A 16,866-nucleotide genomic window follows, 5' to 3' on the forward strand; every position below is an offset into this window, starting at 1 on the left:
AAAATGAATCCAGCTTTGGTTGTGTACTTTGCTCTAAGTCGCAGACAAAACTCCTTGCAGCTGCCTAATGTGAAATGCATTCTCGATGTCACCTTTGAAGCAAGTGTACTCTTTGAAGCCCCAGTGGCAGGTGTGTCCCATTGACCTCTGTGCCAAAGTGTGTTGAAACTTTTACTCTCTTAAATATCACCGGTTCAGCCGATGTAAATATCTTACTGGACAGCTGAGGTACACTTTGTGAATTCTGACCGATGATAAGTTTATAAACAAGTTTAACAGGTTCCTACTCTCAGGGATTTTGTCATAGGTAAACAACAGTGGTGTCATTGAGGAAGGAAGGCGGAGAATCTCTTATGCTACATGACAGATTTTCAACTCCAGCCAATCAAAATCCACGCATTTAGACAAACATGTGAAAATGCACCTTCCATCGAAATAATTACTGTGAAATAGCAACCAATCGTCTCAATCGTCTTACTCTGATTTAAAGGAACATTATTGTGCAGCCCAACCACAATCAAAGGTTGGTCCTGTGGTATCAAGCCTGAGATTTTACCCTGGTTTTCAGATCTTATCCTGCCAAAAATGATTCCTTCTAGTGTCTCGTGTAGTGCCATTTTTAAGGAATGCAGTCTGCCTACCAATGCAACAGATATATGAACACAGGAGATTGAAACATCTGTAAACTACACCATCCGAAGGATGACTTTCAGTTTTGAACAGATTTATGACCCTCCAGTCCTTCTAAGTTAACTTTCCTGTCATGAGCCAGCAACGAAAAGCAGCAAGGCCGCAGACGTTTACAGATCTCCTTCACCATAATAAAATAAAGATGGAGATGAATTAGCAGTGCAGTCATTGGCAGTGGCGAATATCATCTTCAGAGCAAAAGAACTGAATATACCGACTAGTGGGATGTGCATATTATATTATAAAATAGGTTTCATGGCAGTTTGGGCATAAACTGCCATGTAACAATACTACCTAATTAAGGTCGACAGATATTTTATGTACCTCATTTTATCCCAGTTAATTTAAAACACAACCAGTCAATATAGAAAATACGTCTGGGAAGAGGCTTTTTCCTACACTACAAAGCAACAGACCCCTCAGATCCTTTCTGACACAGGCATAATAAGTCCCAACTCTAGTGTTCTGTACCTGAAACTAGCGCTGTCAATGAAATTCAGTTTCAGAATTTTAATAAATTCTTTAACATCAGTACTAAAATATTCTTGTAAAACAATACAGCTAATCCATTACACATATGATATATATAGTAAAACATAATTTTATAGGAAAGTGCAGTGGCTGTTGTATTAATTACTATATCGCTTTTTGTTACTGGGTGCTAGACACTTACCATGGCAACCTGGAATAGCATTAAGGAGACTGAGGCACTGATGGAGAAACACTGTCCCAGCAATATGTCCCCTATGCACTTCTCAAACAGTTCAGTGTTCCTAAAAGAAAATTTTGTTGTAATTGTTAAAGAAAAGATATTTTGTAGAGTTAGTCATTGACCTCAGTTAAGGAGGAATGAAATCAGCATTAGAACACTCTTATTAAGTTAAATCTGAGAACTGAAATGGACCCGATTCTGTAGGGGATGCCCTGCTATCTTAATCATTTCATATCTCCGCGACCTACTCAGATTTGTATACATTAAAAAGTCAGTTCCATGGAAGAGGGAAACATATATTTCTGAAGTCCGTAGCACTTTGAAAGAAGATAAGGACAGAGTATAAAGGAAAAAGACGCTATGTATTGCATACAACGACGTTTGCATGTTTGCATGTGCATATTCTCCAGATCGAAGAAAAAATCGATATTTTGAAATGTTTTGACAGTAATTTACCTATTCGTTCCATTCTCAGCTACGTAGAAAATATACAAAACGACTTTTGAGTAGAACATGTTTATGAACTTCGCTTTGCCCACTAATAATTTCTATTATCATCGCTGGATCCTAAATTCTGATACTACATATATCCTGAATTTTTGTCACTAATGATACCTCATGTTCTCATTTTCACCATTTAGTCTTAAGATAAGAGAAAAGACATGTTTACATTACATCCATTGCGAACAGATCCCGATTTTAAGTTGAATTTCCATTTCATTCCGTTCCCTTCCGTTGAAGTCCACTTACGTAAATCGAACATAACACCTCAGTGACATCTACTTCATAAAAAATTGGAGAGTACAAGACATCAAGGTAGTAGGTGCACTATAGCAGTCCATTGTGATGTCATAATACAATCAGAGTGTAATGATAAGAGTTATAACTCATTGACCACGCATAGTTCCATCATAATAATTATGCTAGGTGAAGAAAAAGCACACGGAACAGTACATGGTCAGATGTATATTTACACACTCTTGGCATGTGAGTAAATGATTAGAGCAACAGTTATCCGTGATAGGTAGAATGGTCACCAGAGTGCAGTTGTGTTGTTTGTACTCCGAGTTGTTACTAGACCTGCAGATGTGAACAGTGTCAGATGTTGAGTGATCACTGTGAAGGCATGTAGATGCAGAATTCGTGTGAAACAGCATCATCAGCACAGATTTTGAAAGAACCTCATCTGAAAAGCTCTTCATTTGGCTAACTGATCGAATTGTGCAATATGCAGGTTTGTGGAGCTTTTGAGTGAAACAGCTGCTAGATGCTGGACTACATACAAACATGAGGGCAAGCATACTTGTTGTCAAGGTTGCAGACAGCCACATCTGAGCATCACAAGAAACATTGTAACCCCTTCACATTTGTACATGCTATCCAAGAACAGGTAATGGACTCCCTGCTACATTCTGCTTCCACATCACTGGTCAGTGACTCGCAGCAGACAGACTAGTGAATTGCTGTCCCATGTATAGGTTGCTGTTAATACCATAGCACAAATGGCTGTATGTGGGATGGTGCCACGACCATGATGCATGGTTTTGTTCTGGATGACTGTCGCTACCGAGTAATATGTTGACATGGAGAGAGGTTCCATTTTTCTCATATGTTGGATACACAATGTTACTCTTGGTATGACGATGTGGAAATTCACTGTGTGTGATTTAAGGTCAGGGATAGTAGTGACTGAGGAAACTCTGCCAGCCCAGCGGTCCCTCAATGACACCCTTCATCCTCATGAGTTATTTTTCTTTGAAAGTAATGTGGTACCATTTTACCATAGGACAATGGATGTTGACATACGGCATGAGTCTCTATGAACTGTCTATGTGACGTTGAGGAACACCTGTGATCAGCAAGATACTGAGATCTATTTCAGATAGAAATTTCTACAGAACCAGTTCGGATCGCAACTCCACCCCAGAACAACTAGCCTGGATGTCAAGGACCAGTTATAAAAGTTGTGGTCTGGCTTCCCACAGCAAATGATACAACAGCTTTATACCACCCTTCCAAACCGAGTCAGTGCAGGCACTCAGGTCAGAGAGGGTGGAAAACCATACTGGTAAGTGCCCCCATACTGCCAATTTCTCTGTAAATTTGGCTCGATTTCGTAATAAATGAACTAATGTCACATAACCTCTCAACCCATGAAGTTTCATTTCGTTTTCTCTTTCCCCTCTAGGCAGCACACTTTTTTGGCAGGTATTATATATATTTTACTGTTACCAGTTAGGAGTGTGTACTACATTCAAATGGCAGTATACATTCGTCATGCAAGTAACATAGCTCATTCCCTGAAACATGCGATGTAAAAGTAATCATACAAAGGAAAATCTGAAGTTTTTCGAAATTTATGATGCACTCACATAGAAAAGCTTACTCTAAAATAGTGTGATTTTTTAATTTTCAGAACAATGGGAGGACAGAAATGAAATGTGTATGTGGCTTTATTGGCTGGGAGACACCATGTGGACGATTCGGCTACCTGGTGCTAGTCTTTTCTTTTGACATCACCTTGGCATGTCAGTGATGATGAAATGACAATGACAGAGCGGCATATACATGACATTTTGCCATTTAATTTTGTTATATCAATTATTTAAGTTACTAAAATAACAAACGTTCTAAATAGTGTCAACTGCCACTTTACCGCTCATATATAAAATAAACAACCTAATAAATATCTGATTCACACCACTTAATGCAATTTAGTACCCATCTTTAACGTAATATGAAAATACTGCTGCTGTTATGGCAGCAGCTAAAGTCTAATGAATCCCTACCAATATCTTCAGGTAACTATTGCTGGATAAAATTATACAGTGGATTGTTTTATGTGTGTTATTATTTTATACAAATCCAGCTCTGGTTTCAAATAGTTATTACACACATGAGAAAAATATATTTAAGTCTATCTATATATCTTTATACAGCAACTTTTCTAAGAAATATGTGCTATCAACTGAATATTGTCCATGGAAAAATGTCAAAGAAAATAAGTAAGTCTTTGATTTCAGGAAACGATGAACATTTGTGAATTTCTTCTCATAGCTGCATTTCAAACCATTCATGAAGTTTGACTTCAGTTGCTGATTCATCATTAAGCATCACAGCGTTATTTTTCAGTCATGTAAGTAAAGTTATATAACGTATGAACACAGTAAATACAAATATATATTGTGTGCTACACTTTATTTCGTTCTTACCTAATAATAACCTGATGGTGAACAATGCTTTGTCTCAGGCGATGGCGGATTTTCCTGTCTTCTAGAGACTTATATGATCTCATTGTTGTTATGTAGTCTTCCTTGGGCACTGGAGACTTAGTGGTGTCAGCATCTATGGTGAGGATTATGAGATTTCTACTGAGCACAGAGAGCTGGAAACGAAGCTGTGCTATAATACTGACGTTGAAAATGTCTGAGATAGCAGTCATCATTGAGACGTACGTTGCAATGAAAGAGGCAAAAAACCAAGTGGGAATAAAGGTACGGAGGCGCGATATGTCATAAGGCAGTGCCATGATTAACGGCACGCCGGCAGGTCCAAAACCATAGATGGCAACAGTAAGAAGTATCCATATCACGCATGTCATCACACCGAACACCAAGCAGCAGAGGACAAAACGGCGGTGGACTCGACAGCGCTTCTGTAGCAGAGGGATGTCACGCAGGCCCAAGAACTCTCTGAAGTCACGGTCCATCTGTAAACAACATCAAAAAGCGAAGATTCCAGAATTTTTCTATTCTACTATAAACAAATTTACATACAATTTCCAACTCTATGAGAAATTTAAAGACATTGCATCTGTGTTTCACACTACATCCTTGTGTTATATGTAGGTAGTAAGTCTCCAACTTGTGTCTCGACTTGCCAGGCTATCTATGAACAGTACTTAAATTTTAATTATTTGCTTAATTTCTTTTCGTATTTAATATCTAGTTATTCTTGACTTCCATTTCATATCGGTAGGCACTGCCACTAATTAAATTTTTGCCTGTCATTTTATTATGTGTTAGTATTTTAGCGCATTTGTGACAGTTACCTGGTTCTTTTCCAGTCAGTGAATGCTATTCAATGCGTTTAGTTTATACTTATATGGTAATGAGTTTCTGACAACGGAGAGTTGCGTAAACGATGCTGTACAATTACATAGGTGCTTTATATTGTCTATGAAGTTAACTTATTGATCCTTTGATCTTAGCTCATAGTTTTATCTTCGACTACGATCTCTTTGTGTTTTATCTATTTTATGTTATCATAATTTAAGTTGCAACAAAGTTCCCTAAAATAGAAACATAAAACAGAAAGTCAAGAATAACTAGATATTAAATAGAAATCATAGACAACAATTTAATAAGTGACAGTAGTCACTGATGTGACGTGAAAGCAAAAATAACTATACGCAAGTTCATTGCGTACACACATGGTATAGCTATAACATGTAAATATAAAAGGAACTGAATCAGATAAAGACAAAATTTTATGTGTTACTCGTTGTTAGCTTGACAATACAATTATATCCGAAGTAGGCCTATTGCAATAAAGAAATTCAGTTCAAACGGCGGACTCGTATTCAAATTTATAATACGATTACTACACTTATGTCACCCTGTGGGCCTAGGAGAACGTAAATCAACGCTGAGCTTATAGTATAACATGCGCCTGTATATGCCAACATCCAAGTCTCTTCTTGTGGCGTATTCTCAGAGAATCAACGAAAGCTTCTTTTCAACACCACGCATTCTAGAGTATTAGACTACTAATAATATATGAGACCCAACAGTACCAAATATTAGAAAGACTGACTCTTGTTGCAGGTATTGAAGTGATTTACCATACTGTAGATAGAGCTTCTATGACAGTGCTGAAGCAACAATTAAAATCTCAGGATGTATTTCTAACAATTCTGCCACTTCAGCGATACCTTTAAAATACTAACTCGAAAGGAAATCACGATTGGCTGGCATAAAAGAAATGAAAGATACCAACGTTCCTCAAACACAAAAATCCCTTACCTCACCTTCCATTAGTAGTAGATTAATGATGTTTTGTCGATGGGGGAAAAAAACTTCAAAAAGTACTGTTTTTAGCTGTTCTGATACTTAAAAAAATGCAAGGCGCACTATATTTTACAAGAAAAGTGGTTAATTTTTTTTAATGCAGCATTCACAGCCTTTTTCTGAGAGCTTCATTTACATAATTGCTGATGTGAAAACCACAAGCCCTATAAACCTTTTGTCAGCACAGAATTGCTAAGCAAATTAAAAGTTAATCAACTGAAAGTAGAGTCAAATACTTTGTAAACATTGTTTTTTTAATTTGTTGGCAGTTACATTTGGCCATTTTACTACTAAATATTTACTGTATATTTATATTTTCAAAATAATATTTATGAAGCCTTGAACAAGTACTTTAATATCTTTTCCTTATTTTTATTTTCAATGTAAGTCACAATGATACTTATTGTAAAACAAGTGTAGCATGAATAAACATAATACTCATATTAATTATTTAAAGTTATATTATATATGGGACTAATACATTCAATGAAGTGAATCACAAACAATGAGAATGATATTACAAGGCAAGTTTATATAAGATGCATAAAAGTGTAATGTTGCTTGTAATTTTGTACTTTTTAATACACCAAGTGGCTAAAATTTGAGACAGAAGACGATTTTACGGCAAAAATTATCAAGATTTTGTTTTTAATGTTAGTTTTATATTCATGCACTACACATTTGGCTTTCATCATGCATATTAGCAGCTGATTGTCTTTTCCTGGTTTTCATATAAAACTGGCTGTACATTGCAGTGCTTTGCTGTGGCTGTTCACTTAAATGGAAAAGGAAGAAAAGAGAAGCTCACATTTCCAATATGTGTGGATGTTTGATAGATGTCCTGATCTCCTTCTCCCCCCCCCCCCCCCCCGTCTTTGGCCATTTGTCCCTCCCCATTTCTTTGTCCATTCCTTCTTCCTTCACTTCTCTCTGTCCATCACCTCTTACCCCCCCTCTCTCTTCACCTTTCTCTATCTCCTCCTGCCCCTCTCTCCCCCTTGCTCAGTCCATTCCCTCCAAACCTCTTTCTTTGTCCAGCTTCTTTTCCCTCATATCTCTCTCCATCTCCTCCTACTACGTTTCCAAGCCCATATCTTCCTTCCCATTTTACACCTACATCTACATGGATACTCTGCAAATCACATTTAAGTGCCTGGCAGAAGGTTTATCGAACCACCTTCACAATTGTCTATTATTTCAGTCTCGTATAGCGCTCGGAAAGAATGAACACCTATATCTTTCCGTACGAGCTCTTATTTCTCTTATTTTATCGCGGCGATCGTTCCTCCCTGTGTAGGTCGGTGTCAACAAAATATTTCCGCATTCGGAGGAGGAAGTTGGTGATTGGAATTTCATGAGAAGATTCTGTCGGAACGAAAACCGCCTTTCTTCTAATGATGTCCAGCCCAAATCCTGTATCTCTTCTGTGACACACTCTCTCCCATATTTCGCGATAAAAAGACGTGCTGCCTTTCTTTGAACGTTTTCGATGCACTCCGTTAGTCCTATCTGGTAGGATCCCACACCGCGCAGCAGTATTCTAAAAGATGATGGACAAGCATAGTGTAGGCAGTCTCCTTAGTAGATCTGTTACATTTTCTAAGTGTCCTGCCAATAAAACGCAGCCTTTGGTTAGCCTTCCCCACAACATTTTCTAAGTGTTCTTTCCAATTTAAGTTGTTCGTAATTGTAATACCTAGGTATTTAGCTGAATTTACAGCTTTTAGATTAGACTGATTTACCGTGTAACCAAAGTTTAACGAGTTTCTTTTAACATTCATGTGGATGACCTCACACTTTTCGTTATTTATGATCAATTGCCACTTTTCGCACCATTCAGATATTTTTTTCTGAATCTCCATCATTATTGCAAATTGAGGATCTGCACTAGTATTCTAATTGAAAACCACTAGGCTATGAATACAACCTTAATATTTGCTAATAACATTTATACCCATATAGACTATATACTTTTCTATATATATATATATATATATATATATATATATATATATATATATATATACAAAAAATTAGATAATCTATGTAGATCTAAATGTATATTACAGTAACATATAATGTGAACTACACTGGAAAGGCCCATTTCTCTCAGGTGTGTGTATATATATATATATATATATATATATATATATATATTACACTGGGAAGGCACATTTTTCTGTATATATGTATCTATTGTATCTATATATTACTTCAAAGCAATTGGTCAAGAACTTTTGGAGATAATTGATTTTGAACAAAGGAGCATTTAAATTTTATTTATAAATTGTGGAGAGTAGTCAAAGTGTGTGAATACTAATTAATCGATCTGCTTATATCACAGAGGAACAGCTGACCTTTTTACTTTATATCTTTTGTGGACTTTCTTTCCTTCTCAATATGTCTAGCTGTATCTTTTGCTTTGTTAATAATGACAACTTTATAGACTTACTGCTCAAACAAGACATATTGAGTTTAAGAGTAGTGAAGGTCTTTCTGCTATTGCAGTTCATGCCGGAAGAGAAAAAAATAGGATCATAAATAAAGATCGAACTGAAAGAATGATTTCTGGAGTGCAAAAATGTAAACCTGCAAAGCCTTCTAGAAGTGTCTTGTTTGCATCTTCTCTTATCCATTTTTTTCATCCATGGCTTGGTTGCTGGCTTCACATTAGAAATGCACTCACTTTCATCCTCCCCCAATTACTTTGTAATACTTTCTAGCCAGAGTTTCTGCATACCAAGTCACTGATTCCGTGCATCTTGTTGAAGATGAGGAGAGTTATAAGTGTTCTGAGGTTGTTGAGACTGGGTACATCTTTAGGGAGTGTGTTTTCTACTTCATCATTTATAGCGCTAAGAATAGGAATGAAAACATTCACTCTAATATTAGTTTCCATACTAGACAGAGCAGCGTTAGGCCTGTTAACTCGTGTAGATGTGAACCTGGGTGTTTGAGTGGTGGTTCCTGTGCCGTGTGTCAGCTTCTTGGCTCGACTGTACAGGAAGCAGAGTTGTGCAAGTACATTCTCTCTGAATATGTTTAAAACTGGAAGGTATCGGTCAAGATCTCAGTCTCTTTGTTAACATCAGTATTCTCTTTTTGGAAATACCTACTGCTGGGTAACGTTTGGCTGAGCACATCAGCAAGACACACGACAGTAAAATGGAGAGCAGCTGATTCCCTACCTACTTTGTGACTAAGGCCTCTCTGTTCGACAAACCTGCAAAAAAAGAGACATCCTCTTCAACGATATCAGTTTCGCACTAATTGCACGTCAGAGCACTTAGACAAGTTTAAATAACGATTAAAACAAGGGGCCTGTTTACCATTACATTCTTTCTTCATTGTAGTGACTGCTCCAGCAACCTCAGAACTTTTGCAATACAAATCGTCTTGCAATAGCACTGCATTTACTAAGATTGAGCTTCAGACCATTCATAATGTTTCACACAGTTTTATCTAACTTTACTCTAGTTATTCTGGGGTCCTCATTTTCTTCATCTGCTTTATCTTTGTCACAAATACTGTTAACTTCTGTTGACCACCGTCACTTTCAGAAGTTGAGGAGAAATATTCGTTTACTTTATTATGATGGTGAACTTTGAAAGTTTCTTTCTTTGCTCCAGCTAATAGAGAAAACCTATGACGTGTTGTCCGATCATATCTCGGTAAGGATGTCTTGGAAAAACGGTTATACGAGTTGTGTGATAATCACTTGTCTCATCAAACCCAGTACTGTAAAATCCGTTTCCTAGGATTCTGTGGAACATATTCTAAATAATTCGTTCGCCACAATATTCAAACAATCTGTTTTACTATCAGAGCTAAGTTGTCCAGCTAATTCAGTTTCTCCACCATACTTCGACACTAAATTTCGTTAGTTTTATAAGGTTACCTTTGTTTGATAGTCTGAATGCTTTTGAGAAATCAGAGCCATCTTCAAGGTGCACTCCAACAGGTGTGTTGTGCGTCCCAGTAAATTCGGTGTTCTGCAGTGAAAACGACAACTTTTTCGATTTCTTTTTTCTCCCTTCACTCTGTGTGTGCCCGCTAGGTTTTCAACGGATTTCTCCCGATTTTGTAAAAAATCAGAAGGTCCTTAGCGTGTTTCAAAGCTTTCTGTTGATAATGCATTTTGCTGTCGCGTTTGAAGTCACTCTCTCTTCTTACCAACTTAGAGAATTTTGTTAGGGGTATGATCACTAATGTCTTTAGCTTCACTCCTCCATAATGACCACTCTCACTATTAGAAAACCAGGCAGGAATCAATTGACCTTTTTTTTTTATTTTAAAATGCGAATATCTTCAGTGATTAAAACAGTGCACCTGTGATTTTCTGACTTCAATTGTTTAAAACAATGTTTAATTTCTCTTAATAGTTTTAATTTGTAACTAAAAAAATTCAAGATAGTTACACGTTTACCATTGGTTCCCGACAGCGGTCAATACCGCTTCTTATGACCATGACAATTATCTGGTACATTAGGTGCTTTTGTCAGACAAGAATGATAAGTTTCAAACATTGTTACTTGTAATGGGTATTGCACTTTTGTTTGTTGTCAGCAGCAGTTCGCCTGGCAGCTATAATGGATTACTATCACGGCTGTGGCCTTTGTAAAGCTGAAATGAAGATCTTCCGACCTCTCCAACTCACTCCAAAGTAGAAGAGTTTGATATTGGTCAACAAGAGTGTGGACACGCATTTCTCCTACAGACTCTTCAGTAAGGAAGTGTCAGCAGAAAGTTATTAGAGAGACTGCTAGACCTACAGCGTATGCAAATCGCAATGTTGGGGAAAAATCCCCGGCTAGTGCACTTCGTCTATTCATTAGTGGAAATATGTGGCACTTGGTGAAAAGAATCATTGAAACAGAAGCAATCATTGTACTCAACGATAAATTGTGGAACTTGAATTTGGAAGAGCTGGAAGCACTTACAGCTACACTGATGCATGAAGACCTTGTGGGAGATATTTGTGGAGTCGTGAGTGATGTCCTGCCTTTTCTTCTCAACCAATGACAAGAAATAGATTTTTAGATATCGTGCGATCTCTTCACCTTGACATCAAAGTTACACGTCAGAAACGTAAAGAAACAGTCAAATTTTGTTTCGCTTCTGAAATCTGTTACAGTTTTATAGATGACTGCATTGCATTTTACAAACCAGCTGAATTCCTAACTGTCGATGAGCAGTTACATCCAACAAAATGCCGATATCCAATCACTCAATACATGAGTGGCAAACTTGATAAGTACGGCATAAGGTATTGGTTGCTCACAGACGCTAAAGTTAGATATGTTCTATATGGTTTTCCTTATTTGGGATGAGACGAAACGAGATCTGCGGGTACTAGACTGGGAGAACCCATAACGCAACGTCTTATGGAACCTTACTTACTAAAGGGGAAAATGTTACAACAGACAGCGTCTTCACTTCTCTCAAGCTGACGAAAAACATTAAAAAGAGGGATACATGTATTGTTGGCACTTTGAACGGGTGTATAAGGGAAAATGCCACCTGCTGTGAGGAAAGGACAAGATGTACTTCATTCAAGTGTTGTTTGTAAGGCTTATGACATTACTCTAACGTCTTTCCAAGGAAACAGTTAGTTCCATGCACTCCAGTGTAACTATCATTGAAGATGCAGAAACGTACACTTGAGAAACAGTCGATTTTTGCAGTAACACCAAATTTGGCATAGGTGCAATAGCTAAAATACCACGCTAATATATTGTAAGATCCATGACGAGGTGCTGGCCAGTACATGACTTCTGTAACATTCTGGATATGGTTATGATCAACATTCACACCCTGTTCTAGTTAATAATTGGTTCTACTATCTCTATACAGTCTTTCATAATGAAGGTTACAGAAGAATTAGTCAGAAATTCCCATCCCCTGCAATTCCAGAGTCCATCTATTTTCACTGTTGACAGAGAAGAAAGAACATCTAAGGCAATTAAATCAAAAACCTCTCATGTTGGATTGTGCAACAAAAGAAAGTTAGAGTTAGTTGCTTTGTATGTAAAAAAAAATTGTGTATTGTTCATGCCTAAGTAGATGGATATGCCAAAACTGCACTTCAGTAGTCTAGTAAAACCGTAGTTACTTAGTATAAATAGTGAACGGCTTACCAATGCTATCATAATAACATGTGTCACCTGTTGTTATATCACATAAAACACCAACACTAAAGACGTATGCAACCTTTAATATGGTGTCACTTATTTTTGTGGGGTGTAAGATAAAAATAAAATATATCATGTTCAAATAAGAATGTGCCTATACTATTACTATATATGAAAAAGTAGTGAAATCATTGTTAATGATAATAAATACTAAATATCGTTACATTTTCTAAAATAAAACTTTTGAAAATGTGATAAAAACCGTTGTGGTCAATTGCCGTACACTGGGCATTGTAGAGGACTGATCTCAGCTGGGTGCTCTAGTGTTAAGAGCAGGTGCAAAAAAAAAAAAAAGACATACTTCGCAGTATAGGTAATGTTTTGATGCTGACAAAGCTACCCATGATCTGTATTAATCGAAGTGGTCTTTTTCCGAATGTCGTTCATCAACCTTCCTTCTCTTGCTACAATTAGAATGTGAAACTTCTTTTTCAGTTGTAGGTTCCCAGTGTTTTGAAGCATGGTGGTAAGTACTCAATCTGAAACCTTAGTCCCAATATGCAGACCAATGAAGTTTTCAAATTAATGGTTGAAGCTGATATACAGGATGTAGGTAATGAAGATGAGAAGCTGACATCCAGACCGTAGGTAATAGAGATGAGGAGCACCTAATATGACTACCTTGAACGTGGAATGTGTCGCTCATTGAAGGCTCTGAATCTTCAAACATGTTCATCTAGTCTGGAACCTGAAAAGCATACGTAGGACTAAAATCGTAAATGTTATATCTTCAATCCGTTCGCCATTTCGACCTACATGGATACGTGCAGACAGTACACACAAGCGTCTATTGCATAAATTAACACTCACTCCACTAGACGGGGCTGGCCTACATGAATGCTCAGAGTTTAATACTAATAACCAAGGATGCACCCACAATTTTTTCCTGTGAAGAGGGCAAAAAATATTATGCTCTATATGTTGCTTCTTTCGATAATATTACCCTTCCTCTAAAAAAGTATCTCATTACTCAAGTTTCCAATTTAGAATCGAAAGAAAGCCAGGGCGTAATTTTATTCTGAAGTCTGAACTATAAATAAAACTGTGACTAATGTGATTAATCAAGGCAACTGTAAAAATGGCAACTATATTTATACGATGAAACAACAGATTTAATTAATGTGATAAAATATTAATGTGAATGTAAAATGAGATTTCCTTTGTTATATCGTGATATGAAGATAATATACCTGCATGCCACATGAAAATGCAAATAACGAGACGCAGTTGTGGCAGAACATTTTCACGTCTACATGGGAGAAAAGTAAATTCTTAGGAAAATGAAACATTCATGGAAGATACCCCTGTTTTTCATAAGTATGTGCTGTTGTATTTAAGGCTGCTATGTAAACAAAGTCACATACACGTGTCACATTAAAGAATGCACAGTCATTTTATAGATTTTCGGAAAAAATGCGAGGGAAGACATGTTATAATTGATTTAAGATGATTCTTTACGTCAACAAGAATGTCTGCCCATGAAAGATCACTTTTCACTGTTCTATAAATAAAATTAATCTAGTTTACTCAATTAGTATGATTCATTTCCACTTGAAGATGATGGGTGACTACCAAAATATTTGGTTCTTAGCAAGTAACTTTAGAGCCCTAGCATCAGAATCAACCCTCTATGGACGATAACGTCCAAAATTTGCGAGTAATCTCGAATAACTTCATTAATCTATATTCCGAAAATAAGTAATATAAGAACACAGCAAATTAGTCCAAATAATACATAGGGAGTTATAGTTTTATTCTACAGTAAACTTACATTTTCTCTTCTGTTTTTTTAGAGAAGTATGTTGTTTTTCAAACTGTTTCATGAAAAACAAAACTGAAAAACTTGACACTATCAAGACGAGCTGTTTGGGCTACTGAATTCTGACTGAGCTGTATAATAATTAAAATAATGACCATAATGGGGCATAACTGTATACTTTTCCTTGAACCTAGTTTTCAACGAAGTTATGGTATATTTCTCCTGTTGATAGAGATTTCACAATTTCGAAACTTGTTAGCTCATAAATTTGCGAAACTACAGCTGCCACGCCAAAATGTCAAAACATTGTCAATAACAGTGGACAAAGTGCAGGCAATGTCATCTTTGGTTTCTTATGACAAGCCATGTTTTGCTTGTGTGTGGTTCTAAGTGTTCGCTCTGCTTTTGACAATAGTTTGTTGTTAGCAATTCGTTGGAATTATTTGAACAATGACTACGAAGTAGCAAGAAACACACAATATGGAAGAGATTTTAGAACTTGAATATGATGATAATTTTTTCTTCACTGGCCGACAGGAATGACGAACTTTCCCAAACAATGGATCATTCCGAGGGCGAAGATTTAGATGTAGATAATAATAACGGTAAGCCTGATTTTTACACAGTTTCTAAGAGTCATATTTTTTAAGTACATATTTAAACCTCAAGCGTCGAAGCGAATCGCTCTGTTGATCAAACTTGCCAGATGGCTGATGAATTTTCACGAAAATATTTTAACGGACAAGAGCTCACACAGAATAACATTTCATGACATTTTAGAAGGTATGCCTCACCGCAAATTATTTTCCTTTAGCCCACTGTAAAGAGCATGTATCAGTCGTCAAGTCCCATTAACTACTTTTATAAGTGTTTTACTAAAGGTTTAATCCTTAAAATGGTAGAAAATACAAAGGTATACGTAGTCCAGAATAATACTGCTAATTTTATACTACCAAGTGCATTGGGATTCTTTTGCTAGTTCGAAACTTGAGCTACCCACTAGTACGACTCTACTGAGATACAAAGTTATGTATACCTGTCATATCGGAAGCTATGATAGTGAATAGGTTTTTCAGATTGAGAGTAAATCTGCATCTTGTGGATAATAACTAGAAATCCTCAGAAATTACACCGTTTCTAGAAATCCCAACCTTTATTTGATGTAGACAGATCCAGGTGTCAAGCTCCTCAAGTAGAAACTCTGATGTGTGAGAATTAGAGGAGGTACCATTTCAAATGGAAGATCAGTGTCAAACAGTCTCGTACAAATTAAACGAAAAACATAAGGAGTGAAAGTGCATGAGTTGTGAGAAGAAAGTGGCATCATTTACGACTTTCAGATCATTCAAGAAGCTTTTGCCACTATGCGTGAGATATGCAGACAGTTTGATCTAGGTGCCAGTATTGTCATGCGATTGTCTGGGTGAAACCGTGTTCCATTGCGTAGTTATATTTTGATAATCATTTCAGTATATACCGGCTATCCCAATGGCTACAGAATAAGGGTATTTAAGGTGTTGAAACTGTTTGGAAAAGTCTCTTTCAGAAGACACCTATTCAGGCCGATGCAGAGATAAAGAGAAATAAACCACGGGGATTCCCGCAGGAGATCAGCAGCAGTGATGGTACTGTAAACCTCACGAAGTGATCTGACAACAACTCTGTGACCTTGGGATCAAACTTCAATGTCATTAGAACCAAGGATATCAGTACACATTTTGATAAGAAGAATAAATCGTACTTCGGAACTGCAGAATCTGAGGATGTGAAACTAGACAACATTGCCATGGGTGGTCTGACTTTAGATTTCAATTTATAGAATTTTTATTCCATTACGAAAATGAATGTCGCACATTCTTACTCATTCGATATACGGCTAGAACCAATTCATGGCTGAAGAATTCATGTAAAGCAAAAGTCTTGCGTTTCCAGAAAATATAACTATGGATCTACTCAGTTTGCATGAAAACATTGCAGAATCGTGGATTATGGAAGGAGAGCGGACTGTAAGGAAGAAAGGCACACATTGAAATTAAGCTATTCCACTATATGCGCCTGAAAGGCGTGGAAATGAACTGAAATCGGCAGAGGACATCATGTATAATTCTATGGACCATTATCCATCCTTTGAGCAGTATAAATCGGCATCAAGATGCAAAAAACCTGAGTGCAAAGCTAAAAGGCATATCCAGTGTGCGAAATGCAAACTCCATCTTTGCACAGAAAGCTAAAGTTTCATAAAAATTAAACTTTCCACGAGATTACAGTGTCGCCATCATCATTTCACTTTTGTAATGTTTTTCCTAATAAATTTTCATAAATATTTTACAACCATATTACTTAAATGTTCCACTCCTTTAAATATGGATGCCACAATAATTTCAGAGGTTAAAACTACGTAACCTGAAAATTTGAGAATTGTGAAAACTTATACCTGTAATTTAT

This window comes from Schistocerca piceifrons, chromosome 6, assembly GCF_021461385.2.
Source record: "Schistocerca piceifrons isolate TAMUIC-IGC-003096 chromosome 6, iqSchPice1.1, whole genome shotgun sequence".
Classification (NCBI taxonomy): Eukaryota; Metazoa; Arthropoda; class Insecta; order Orthoptera; family Acrididae; genus Schistocerca; species Schistocerca piceifrons.